Source organism: Eptesicus fuscus, chromosome 1, assembly GCF_027574615.1.
Source record: "Eptesicus fuscus isolate TK198812 chromosome 1, DD_ASM_mEF_20220401, whole genome shotgun sequence".
NCBI lineage: Eukaryota > Metazoa > Chordata > Mammalia > Chiroptera > Vespertilionidae > Eptesicus > Eptesicus fuscus.
The window spans coordinates 129693518-129706941 of NC_072473.1; the positions used below are offsets into that span (position 1 = coordinate 129693518).

The window sequence follows — 13424 nt, forward strand, 5'->3', positions numbered from 1 at the left end:
TAAACAAAGATCTTATATGCATATATGCATTACCTATGGACACAGACACTAGGGTGGTGAAGGCCTGGGGCGGGGCAGGAACTGGGTGGAGGGAGGCAATGGCGGGGGGGGGGGGAGGAACATCTGTAATAATTTCAACAATAAAGATAAAAAAGAACTATAAAAAAAAAGAACTATATGCTGCTTAAAGAAACCCACTTTAAATATGACACAAATAGGTAAAAAATAAGAGGCAACCTAAAGCTACAATAAGTTATACCTACATACCTATTAGAATAGCTAAAATTAAATACACTGACCATATCAACTATTGGCAAGTACAGGAGCAAGTAAAACTCATTGACTCTACCATTTTACATTCCCATCAGGAACCACTTCGGATAATAGGTTGGCATGTTCTTAAAAAGTTAAATATAAATCTACTGTATGATTCAGTCACTCCTATCATCATCAAAAACTAGTGAGATGGGCCCTGGCTGGTTTGGCTCAGTGGATAGAGTGTCAGCCTACGGACTGAAGGGCCCCAGGTTCGATTCCAGTCAAGGGCACATGCCAGGGGTTGCGGGCTCGATCCCCAGTAGGGGGTATGCAGGAGGCAGCCAATCGATTATCCTCTCTCATCATTGATTTTTCTATCTCTCTCTCCCTCTCCCTTCCTCTCTGAAATCAATAAAAATATTTTTTTTAAAAAAAGCTAGTGAGATGGCATCTGGCACTAGATCATAGAAAGCAGTAGAGTGCAGTCGTTAGAGAGAATTTGAAAGCCAGGCTGACCAGGGTTCAACTATCTGTGCTACCTCTTGTCATGTGATCTTGGTTAGGATACTTACCTTCTCTGAACCTTCACTGGTCCATCTGTAAAATGGGTATTAAAATACTTATTTCATTAAGCTGTTATGAAGATTAAAGTTTATAATGCATGTAAAGATCTATCACAGTGTATGGCACAGAGTAAGTAGCCAAAAGGTGGCCCACTATCATTATCATCATCATCATCATAATTTGTAGTAACAAATATTTTTCTTTTTAATCCTTACCCAAGAATTTTTTTCCCATTGATTTCTAGAAAGAGTGGGAGGAAGAGAATAGGGGGAGAGAGAGAAAAAAACATTGATATGAAAGAGACACATCGATTGGTTGCCTCCCACATGCGCCCCTACCAAGGCTGGGGAACCTGAAACAGGTACGTACCCTTGACTGGGAATTGAACCTGCAACCCTTCGGTCAGCTGGCCAAAACTTAAACCACTGAGCCAAACCGGCCAGGGCAAAAGGTGATATTTTCTTACAGAATTCAACAAATGAGATGGTGGAAACATGGTGAATAATGGTTGAGAGTAAAAGCAAAGAAAAAGAAGTAAAGCTGTTAGATTATGCAATGAACTTCCCTGAAACAGAAGAAAGGCATAGTATTGAATTCCATACCCTGTCCATCATACTTCTTTTCTCCACTAAACAAGCATGCGTAATCCTGTGTACACACACACACACACACACACACACACACACACACACACACACAGCTCCCCTTCTCTGTTTTCTGCATCTCAAGATATCCAATCTACCCAATCTGAATTTTGAAATCAATGCTGACCTATGATAAGTCAGTTTTTAGTAGAGGGAAGGGTTCACAAGCCAGAGTTCATGAATTGAAGACAAAGACGAGGAAGTATAGATGGCTTTTTCAAGAAATTTTCAGATAAAATGAAGGAAAAAGATGCCCCATTAGTAGGTGGTAATGATAGGATTAAAATATAATTTGGGGGAAGTAGGTGAAAGAGGGATTCTTGGATGTTTACAGGCAGAACAACAAGAACTTGTTTGAAAAAAAAAATACTAAAGATACAAGAGAAAGGAGAGATTAATATAACAAATTTTAAAGGAGGCATGGAGGATACTTAAAAAGAAAGACATGTTAGCTTTGGAAAAGTTGATACAAAAAGAATGAAGATAAAAGTAGCCATGGAGATAAATATTTTGAGGGAAATAGAAAGTTTGTGAGCAATGTTGCTCTATCTTTTCAGGAAAGTATGTAACCAGATTATCTCCTGAAGGGAGTTGGGAATCAGGAAGGCTAAATTAGGGAACCAAAGGGGTATGCTAATAAAATGGAACAGATGCTGTGGGAAATTGGAAAAGGAACCAATCAAGAATGTGTAAAAAAGGATTAAGTGAGCAGCCATTGAGGATCCAGCTGTGGTCAGAAATCACAGTCTGGTCATGGATATAATCGCTATGGTAATATTATTTTCCCAAGTACTACTTGGAAGCCTGGGAACAGGATAGAAGAAAACAGATGCTAAAGTCCATCTAGGTTTGGGGATTGGCAGGGCAGGTGCAGGGGAATAAGAGGGAATTGAGGATACTGGTGGCAAAATAAAATGGCTGGCAGGATTCACTGGGGGTGGGAAATGGTTGATTGAATGGGAAAGACCATAGAAGCAGCACAGGACTGAAATCAGAGAAGAGACTGAAAGTGCTGATGAGGTCAACGAGGTTCTGTGGGAGTAAGGGAATAGAGAATGTGAAAGGCTACAGGTATTAGTTGAAAAGCTGAATTTCAGAGTTTGAAATATCAGAAGTAGAACAGTTCCAAGCTGGTGACAAGGCCCAGAGTGTGGCCCATATAAAGAAGGTGCTGAAAGAGAGCAAAAACAAAGGTCATATTGTTAGAGGCCCAGGAAGTATTTTGCTGGAACATTTGATGACAAGTTCTAGGATGATGCCAGGAGTCAGGATAGCATAGAATACTAAGCTGGGTGCCAGAGGCCTCAAAGAATGTAAGTAGCCCAGAGACAGATCTATGCCAATAAAGAGAGTGGGTACACCACCCCACAGCATGCATATTAAGGAGTAAGTAAAAAAGAAAGTTGTTGAACAAGCTGGCACCAGCAGCTAGCTTTAAGATTGAGGAGTTACAGGGAAATGATCAGCTTCCTCTTAAGAGGGCAGTGAAGAAAATTGTGTCATCAAGCCAGAGAGTTCCAGAAGAATTGCTGAGAATATGTGGACATTTCTTGACCAAAGAACAGGTGTTCTGGAGAGCACAGGATATCTGAGAAGGAAATGTTAGCCAGGAAACAATATTTATATCAAAAGGGAAGAACTGTGCTAAAATTTCAACCTTTAGAATGCTGAGGAAGCAGTGAGAGGAACTACAATTCTGTGTATGTTTTACCAAGAAAGAAGAACTGATTGGTAAAAGTAGAAGTGAAAGAAAATTTAGGAAATATGGCCATGTCATCTGAAGTACTACTGGGTAATAACCAAGGACAAAAAAGTGATAGGTACAAAGATATTCCCCAGATTTTAGAAATGAAAATTTCTACAAGAGACCACAGTGACTCTTAAGTGAACTAATCTAAGAGGAATTTTTTAAAAAAAGATTTTTTTGGGGGGAAATTCTTATAATATCATCAATCCCCCATGATTTTGAAGGAGAAATGACTAAAGAACACAATGTAGCTACACAGAGAATACACTGGTAGGCTACAAGAACTAATGAAGCTATAGAAAGTTCAGATTTTTCAAGGTAAGATTGTCAACCCTAAGTAAAAGACATATGTGAACAGGTGACAAAGAGAGTGAGCAAGCAAGAACATCACTGGGATGACTCAGATTCTATTTCTATTCCCTCTTAAATGATAAGGGTACTTTTCAAATTGGAAATGGTAGCACAAATGTGAATAATAGTTTGTAAGAGCCCAATAGATACTGAAATATTGAGAATGGCAAGGAATTTAAAATGAATTTGGGTCTGTGGATGCACATAAATGACATCCTATGGTACCGAGGTAACCAATATTCCTTATTGAGGAGCCGCTGCTGGTATACTCTGAAAAATCAAGGAAGGAAGACTGTAGTTTGACAACTACAGCCCAATTTCTGAAACCCAAACATTTCTAAAACAGCTCAGAAATCAAGACTGCTAGTCTAATGGAAAAAACAACAACAGACTACAATGTAGTATTAAACTGATGGTTATAAGCAATGATCAGGTAGTAAGACTGGTAGATTGAGGTAATGCCAGTGACAAAGTATCATTGAGTTTTAGTAAGTCATTGAACATATTTTCCCTATCGAATACATTCACATGAGACAGTGAGATACAGGTAGGTTGATTGATGATTTATTCAATAGCCATACTTAAAAATAATGCTGCCCTGATCAATGTGGCTCAGTTGGTTGACTGTCATCCTGTGCACCAAAAGGTCATGGTTGAACTCCCAGTCAGAGCACATACCCAGGTTGAAGGTTCAATCCCCCGCTGGGGTGTGTATGGGAGGCAACCAAGCAATGTTTTTCTCTCACATTGATATTCTCTCCCTCTCCCTTCCTCTGTGCTAGTAGACATACAGTAATAAGTACTATACATTTATTATCTGATTTTAACATCACAACTATCCTGTCAGGTGGGTACCATTATCCCCATTTTACAGACGAGAGAACTAATGCAAAGAGGGGTTAAATAATCTGCCCAAGGCTATAACTACAGCTAGTCAAGTGTCAGGTTCAAGAAATCTCACTCCAGAACCACTACTTGTGGTAAAACTGGAATCTGGAATGATCACCCACTCAAGACCACTGCAGGGAGAGTGAACTGCCAGGCTGAGTCAGAGACTGGACTAGATCAAATGTAAGATAACAGGATTCTAGGAATCTTAGATGACAGGCTAGTTTGGACTGGAGACACATCTTCTGGAAGAAGTATGGCTCTCGTCCCCCAGTTGGTTAAGCATGTCCAATGCACCCAGAGGTCAATGTTTCCATTCCTAGTCAGGGCACTTGCCTGGGTTGTGGGCTTGATCCTTAGTAGGGGGCAGCCAATCAATGTTTCTCTCTCTCATTGATATTTCTCTCTCCCTCTCCCTTCCTCTAAAATCAATAAAAATATATTTTTTAAAAAAGTACCTGTGAACAATTTCCTCCATCAACCAATGCAGCATATATTAAAATCGCAAAGCTCACTATTCTTTGACAGTTTTATTTAAAAGGTTTTTTCTGCTTGAACGACATAAGTTGTGATTTCTAACTCAGGGGAAATAGAGTAGGACTTTCCTTCATTAAAGATTTAAAAAAAAAAGAAGAAGAAGAAGAAACCTGCCATCACAAAGGTTAATATAATAGTTTCTAGGTTGAACTATCTTTGGAGTATGCAGTACATGATTAAAAGTAGAAACAGAAGATAAAATATTGAGTCAAATCTAGATGAATTTCTGAAAAAATAGAGAAAAATAAACCAAGGTCAACATAATAAGCAACTTGTGTTCAGAAGCAGCCAAATTATCTCAGACTTTTACCAATGGCTATGCTTATGGTATCTCCAGAATGTTGGGGATGAGGTAACTGAACAGCTGGTAGAAGCCTTAAGAAAAAATACACCAACTCTGTAAAATAAAAGTGCTTTGTTGGGTTTCTACAGATATTTGCGTTCCCCTCTGCTGGGTTCTAGCTGAAGCTTGAGGAGCAAAGGTTGTGACAAAGAGCTATAGAGTTTTTACTTTTATAAACAGAGGCAACAGTCAGCCTGCAGCAGAGGATGAAGTCTAAACTGACCACAAGATGACAAGGTGCAAAACCTGGAAAGTGCAGCAAGCTGGCCGAAGAGTGGGGTACAGGGGTGGGGGGTGGGTAGGATTCCCTTATTTAATTAATCAGAGACCTGTCCTATATAACATGTTAAAGGCCAGTTAGCCCTAGTTGGTTTGGCTCAGTGGATAGAGCATCAGCCTTCAGACTGAAGGGTCCCGGGTTCAATTCTGTTCAAGGGCACATGCCCATGTTCAGGCTTGATCCCCAGTGGGGGACATGCAGGAGGCAGCCGACCAATGATTCTCTCTCATCATTGATGTTTCTATCTCTCTCTCTCTCTCCCTCTCCCTTCCTCTCTGAAATTAATTTAAAAAAAGGCCAGTTAGTACCAGATCCATGAGTCAAGCCTAGGTCTATCTGTCTAAAGGAATGAACACTAGTCTGTCAGTCCTAAGAGACAGTTCTCACACTACCTAGCCTGTGACTCTGGATAAATTATAACCTAAGGCTCAGTTTCCCCATCTACAAAATCAGAGAAGAGAAAGTTGATTTTGACCTCATATCTCTTCCCAAAGGAAATGCCAGATGTACTCAAATTTTAAATGTAATTAAAATAATAAATATTACTATGAAAAACACGTCCATCCCTGACATTTGCAAGGCCAGAGGCAAGAATATAAATGTAAACTCACAATCCCCCTCTTTCTTCCTCCTCCCTCCTCTGACCCCACTCCTTCCAAAGCAATTAGGGGCCTTGGGTATATACGTGTAGACTACTCAATCCACACACCCAAGCTCTATCCACACATTTTTCCCACCAAACAACCACCCCTTAGACCTAGGAGAGTTCAACCTGTGGCATAATCCACCCCCACTTAGGAGACTCAGAGAAGATGCCCTTGCAAGCCCTGGAGGCAGATTGAGCAGGGAATTCTCAGCTCCCAAGTACCTGGAGTATGGTCTAGAAGGAATATGCAGGAATTCTGGCACATCTCCTTGGCTCTTAGTACTCCCTGCCCTATGGTGAGATGCGTAAAGTATAAACTACTGCCCTGGATGGTTTGGCTCAGTGAATAGAGTATCGGCCTGTGGACCGGAGGGTCCCAGGTTCGATTCCAGTCAAGGGCACAGATGTTGGTTGCAGGCCCAGGCCCTGGTCAGGGCTCGTGCAAGAGGCAACCAATTGATGTGTTTCTCTCACATCCATGTTTCTCTCTGTATTTCCCTCTCTCTTCTACTCTCCCTAAAAATCAATGGGAAAATATCCTCCGGTGAGGATTAACAAAAATAAATAAAGTATAAACTATAAAGGAAAGGCTGGTACATTTGACCATATAAAAATAAAAATAAATCAATTATAAAACAAATATCAAAACTGAGAAGAAATATGTGCACCATCATGATAGAGTTACTATCCTTAATAATTAACTCTTAAATTAGTTAAAAAGTAACTAACCAATAAGGAATATCAATAATATAAGCATATGAAGAAAACACAACCTTATTTGGGATTAAAGGAATACATCACAACAAAAAGCTCTTTTTGACAACAAATTGACAAATATTTTCCAAATGATAATACACAGTATTGGCGAGAGTTTTTATCATTCATACTGAAGAAACTGTTAAGGATGTGACAAAGTGATGTTCACTGCAACACTAAAAACAAATGTCTCAAAATAGGATACTGGTTAAATAAATCATTGTACAGCATTACAATGGAGTAGTAGAACGTGTTATTGAGGAAGAGCTGATGATATAGAAATATGTCCATGATGTAAAGATGAAAAAAATGTAGTTTATAAAATGGTATAATTCATTTTATTGTTAAAGTTACATATAATCTAGAAAGTTATATACCATGGATTTTTCTTTTTCTTTTTTTTTAGATTCTTTATTGTTTAAAGTATTACATACAAATCCTTTTTCCCCCATTGATGTCTCCCCACTCATTCCCACCTTCCCCCCCTGCACATGCCCTCACCCCCTCTACTGACTGTGTCAATGGATTATGCTTTTATGCATGCATACAAAGGACCATGGATGTTTTAAATGTTCTTTTTTAAACTGGGAATGTTGAAGTTCTTTGTTCCTTATTTGTATTTTCTAAATTTAAAAACTGGTTGTAATAAAGACATATTAATTTTTAATAGTAAAGATAATCATCTTTAAAAGAATTAGTTACGACAAGAGTATCCCATTGTAGCTTTGACATTTTAGGGTTCTATGTAAGGAAAAACCAATGAACTGTATAGTATCCTTTCCAGAGAAGAGGAAGGAGTCGTTATAGCATCTTCTACATTAGTGGGGCAAAACTCTATTCAAATAAAACAATCAAACAACAAAACCCACTTGGAAGACAAAGGCCCTGCAAGTATAGGATGGAGAGTCTTCACTACTTAAGGCTATAAACTTCTATTCTTTTTGGATTTTATCTTGAAAGCAATATTCTTTTTTTTTTTTCAGTCTTCTCTTTTTAGTGCCAAATGACTTCCACACAAAACCAAACCAATCAATTTGATGAACAATTGGTAGGTGGAAGGAAAGAATAAATTTGAACACGGTGGTATTGAAGGGGGCTGAGTTGGGTTTTTTTTTTCACTTCTTCCTTTTAAGGTAGAGAAGCTACTATGAGAGTAATATTTCTGGCCTCTTTCTGCCCCCTTACTCCTCCCAATGGAGGGAGCTACAATTATTTGCTTCAGTGATTAGACAATTCATAAGAAGAATGTTATGTTAAATCTAAAGATCAAGGTTGGCCCATTGTAACTACAGTTTAAAAATAATTTATCTGCCTACCCATCCATCTGTACATACCTAAAAACATATGCACAGGCACAAGCTATGTGCTTAAGCAACACTTGCTGCCTGGCTGCACCAGGAGATCAGAAATCAAAAGACTTAGATAAGTAGTCTGGTCCCTGAGGTGAGTGTAAGTTTCTATGCCTATGCAAGAAGGGGTCCACAGAGGAAGGCATAGAAACACACACGGGTCCTTAAAATTTCCCCATTTGGATGTATCAAACCTCTCTCCATTTTGTGCTATACAGAGCTTCCATTTGGTGAGCAAAAATCTATTCCAGCTCAATGACCTGTACAGAAAAGGCCTCTATTAAAATCCTATCTTTCTCTAACCAGCTCAACTGTCACCTCCTTCCTAAACCTTCCCTCCTCCTTACCATAGCTGCAAATTACCTTTTGTGCTGTTAAGATTCTAAGCCCTTTTGTTTCTACCACTCGTTACATATGGTTTTATGTAAAGTAGTGTGTACACATATTATTTTACTAAATTATAAGCTCCTTGATGGCAAGTCCCTGATTTTTATCTGAGCCACAGTATCAACACAGTGTCTTACACAGTTATTCATTAGATGTCTATAGGACTAAAACTTTAGAACTTAAGTTTAAAGCATCCTCTCTCCTCATCCCTTAATGCAAACATTAGAGAACAGACCTAATATCCACCTTAGAGACTTCCTGGCAACAGCAACAAACTTTAGCCCAATGAATTTAATATATTTGCCTTCCTCAGCTTTTAGTCTCATGTACATAATAGGGTGAGAATCACCCACGCCCGGAGGAACTAGCTTGATAAAACTCTTCATTTAGCACTGCCATCTAACAGAAATTTAAAAATGCTAGCCACATACTATAACATTAAATTTCCTAGATGTTGTGTTAAGAAAAGCAAAAATTAATTTTAATAATAGATATTGTTTGGCCAATATATCCCACACAGTATCATTTCAACATTTAATCAATGTTTTTAAAATTGTTGAAATACTTTATATTAATTTTATCATACAATTTATTTAAAATCTGGTGTGTATTTTCCATTTATAGCATGTCTCAATTTATACCAGACACTACTTGTTAACTATGAAAACTAGTTACCTAACCTCTCTTTGCCTCAGTGTCATCAATTTTAAAATGTAAATAACAGTTATTTACCTTATAGAGTTTTACTGAAGTTTAATAATATAATATGTGTAAAGGGCTTAGAGCAGTACCTTGCAAATTGCAAGGGCTCAATAAATATTAACTGTCATTATCATTATCATCCTCCATTTACTATATGAAGAAACTGAGCATATGAAGAAACCAAGTGTATTTCCCTAATTCATAAAGGAAATCAATGCTGGTTCTATTCTCTCTTAGTTGTCTATTAAACTGTGCAGGGTAGCTGGGAGCAATGGAAAATCATATTTTTACCCTTCTAAAATTCCAAAGTGCTAGCCAAATGGAGTTCGGGAGTTGGTCTAAAAGGCAACATTCTTCAAAATGGTAGTTTAGAGAAATGCCATCCAGCTGTGTTATACTAAGGATTATTTCGCCCTACCACTTCCTTTAACCTCTGTACCCCATTTGCTATAATATTGTATCCATGTTAATAGGTGAAAAAGTAGAACTCATTAAGTTTTATTCTGCATTATTTTGGGTTATTTTTTTGTTTTGTTTTTTATAGATGACTGATGAGGTTGGATATTTTTGCAAAATTTGCAAAATGCCCAGCACCCAAGACCATCCAATCTTTGACATACTTAATTGTGCGTTTCAGAATACTCAAAGCAGAGAAGAATCAATACAGAAGTGATGGCAGAATCAAGAAACCTAATTTCTATTGGTAGTTACAGAATATTTACGGGGATGTAAAGTACAGCATAGGCAATACAGTCAATAACTATGCAATAACTATGTATGGTGCCAGGTGAGTACTATATCACTTCATAAGATATAAGTGTCTAACCACTATGCTGTATACCTGAAACTAATATAGTAATACTGAATGTCAACTGCAATTGAACAGTTAAATTTTTTTTAATCAAAAGAAAAAAATAAAGTCGATTTCTGTCCCGGGATGTATGATTAAATCACTATGTGCCCCTGGGCAACCCACTTAAACTCCTAAGCTATTTCTCAGTTTAAGATAAGGTTGCCTGCAATATTTAGGACTAAGAATTAAAATGCAGTACACCTTAGCAATAATAACTCAAGATAAAATTGCATCAGGTCTTAGCATTCTTGTTTATCTCTCCTTAAGTGTTCTTGGCAATAAGTTCCCCTTGGAAAAAAAAAAATGAGCATTGGCAAAGTTTGAGGATAATTTCCCTTCATATCCAGATAATTAGACTACTTAGAAAAGCAAATAAGATTCATCTGATATTTATACTGCTATCACTGAAATCCAGACAGTTATCATATCCTCCAAGGTTAAAAATTACAGGACATCAGCATAAACATAAAGGGGCATTAATGACCATCTCCACAGATCTCCACCTAACCCCAAATTCCCTGGAGCTGGATTACTCAGCTTCAGCACAGATGATATCATTGTTATGGGGGCTGTCCTGGGCAATATAGGATATTTAGCAGTTTCCCTAACTTATACCCACTAGAAACCAGTAACAACCTCCAAAAATGCCTCCATAGAAGCAATGCCCCGAGAGAAGCAAAATGGCCCCCTTTTGAGAACCACAACTATGGATCCTCAACCATGGCTACCTTAAATTCCTTTGGAATTAAGCTTACAGAGAGAAGTTCAATTTTCAGTGTGTCATTGCTTATGACACAACCTCATCAATGCAATATGGAGCGATCAACTTCCATTGGCAATCTGGATTCTCAAAAGGCATAACCTTCCTGATTAATTTACAGTTAATACCCATATAGTGGAAAATACTTTTGTAAAATGACTCATTACACTGAAGAGTTTATCCATATCTTTTTTTCAAAGCCCAAACAATGTTTTCACACAAATAGCTATTTCAATAGCTAATATTTTAGATTAAGATGTTGAAGTTTTAGCCTGGCTGGCGTGGTTCAATGGTTGAGTGCTGACATATGAACCAGGAGGTCATGGTTCAATGCCCGGGTTGCCAGCTCAATCCCCAGTGTGGGGCATGCAGGAGGCAGCCAATCAATGATCCTCTCTCATCATTGATGTTTCTATCTCTCTCTCCCTCTCCCTTCCTCTCGATTAAAAAAATAAAAGATGAAGTTTTAGAGCCTATGATACATTTCTTTAATATTGGCACCTTGGCTTTAATTTACTGATCAAAGTTTCCAATATACTACCCATCTACCACCTTATTCTCCTCTATCAAGTCCCCAGGATTCTCTTACTCACCTAACTGCTCATATGTCCAGTTTCCAATGACTGGGTCCTACACAGGTTTTGACAAAGGGATATTCTATTTCCTTGGGTCTATGCACATAAGCAAATTGGAAAGGAATATTAGCAAAAGCTTATTGGCCATAAAATAAAAGTATCAACCAAACATACAGCGACTATCTACTCTTTAATGCTATGGGGAATACAAAAAGAAATACCAAACATGAAGGAATCACAGAATAGAAACAAACACAGAAGCAATCACATCAACCACATGCCCAAAGTCATTAAGTTAGTGAATTTGACATGCTGATAGTGTAGCATTTGAGTAAGGGTATTCTGATTGCAGCTATACTAGAAAAACTAGAGTTTAGAGCTAAATTTATAGGCTTGGGACTCAACACATAGACGACAGGACACCAACATGATAATAGTGGTTACCTATGAGGAGGAAGTTGAAGGGGCACTTTCACCTTTTAGTCAAGATGCTTCTATATTTTTTAAGATGAACATGTAATCATGTGTTACTTCTATAATTAAAAGCCAACATAAGTAAAGTCAGAAGAGAAGGTGAAATCTGGGAAGGAGAGAGTATAAAGAGAGAAAAGGCAAAGAACTTGACACTCCCAAATATGGACATAATTAAGGGGCAGAAGGAAGCAAAAGCAAAGAAGCAGCAGTGGAGAGGCAGACAGAAGGAGAACTAGGAGAGTACAGCAAAGTTGTGGCCAAGGGAAAGAAGTTTCAAAAAGGAACGAAACTGACAACAGAACCAAAAAGGGAAAAGGGGAGAGGAATAAGACCCCAGAACAGAATTTAGCTCTGAAAGACGCTTCTTAAAAATCATAACCTTCTCCCTACATCATGCCCTTCAATCTTTGAGAAAATTGAGGCCTAGAAAGCTTAAGTGGCTGGCTAGATATGTATTGGTAGCTAGAGAGCACAGCAAAGGGAGACCACAAGTTTATGGACAGTCTAGTGAACGGGTCCAGTGGAAAGAAAAGAAAAGATACCAGAAGAAAAGGGGGTGAGGGGTTATTGGATAAGTAGTACCTGGAATAGACAGGAAGAGATGGGACTGAAGGCGGAAGCAAACAAAAATAATCTGACTTTTCCTCTGAGGCTAGATAATGTGTTTCCTTTTTCATTTGTGTTATTAGATAAGGTTAGGGGAACCACTTAGAGAGATTATCTGGGTTTCCTCAGGACTCCATCACTGACAGCTTTCTCCTCTCAAATTATACACACACCCTAGGCTCCATTTACCATCTATACATCAGGCAGGCAGAAGGAGATTCCCAAAGAGATTCCCAAATCTCTATTCCAGCCCAAACCCTCCCCTAAGCCCCAAACCAAGGGCAGATGAATATCCATTTAGATATCTATAATCATCCAAACTGAAATCTCAACCTCCACAATTCTACCCCTGGTCCAATGCTCTCTGTCTCCATGAAAGGCACATGACAGCTGTCCGGGGAGGGACGCAGGAGGTTGGACAGCCAGGGAGGGACTGCAGGAGGGCTTCAGGGCATGTCAGACCCATCTCCCTCAGGCCCAATTGGTTAGACCCCAGCAGCAAGCTAACCTACCAGTCGGAGCATCTGCCCCTGGTGGTCAGTACACATCATAGCGACTGGTTGACTGGTCGACTGTCTGCCCTCTGGAGGTCAGTGCACGTCATAGCGACTGGTCGACCAGTCAACTGTCTGTCCCCTGGTGGCATGTCAAAGCAAGGGGTTGAGCAGCCTTAGCATATCATTAGCATATTACGTTTTGATTGG

General features: G+C 38.8%; 1 protein-coding gene across 1 annotated transcript in view; it reads right to left on the reverse strand.

The window, feature by feature from the left end:
• LOC129148601 (H(+)/Cl(-) exchange transporter 5-like) overlaps window positions 1–13424 on the reverse strand; it is a 103693-nt gene that overhangs the window by 69689 nt on the left and 20580 nt on the right. The window lies entirely within an intron of this gene.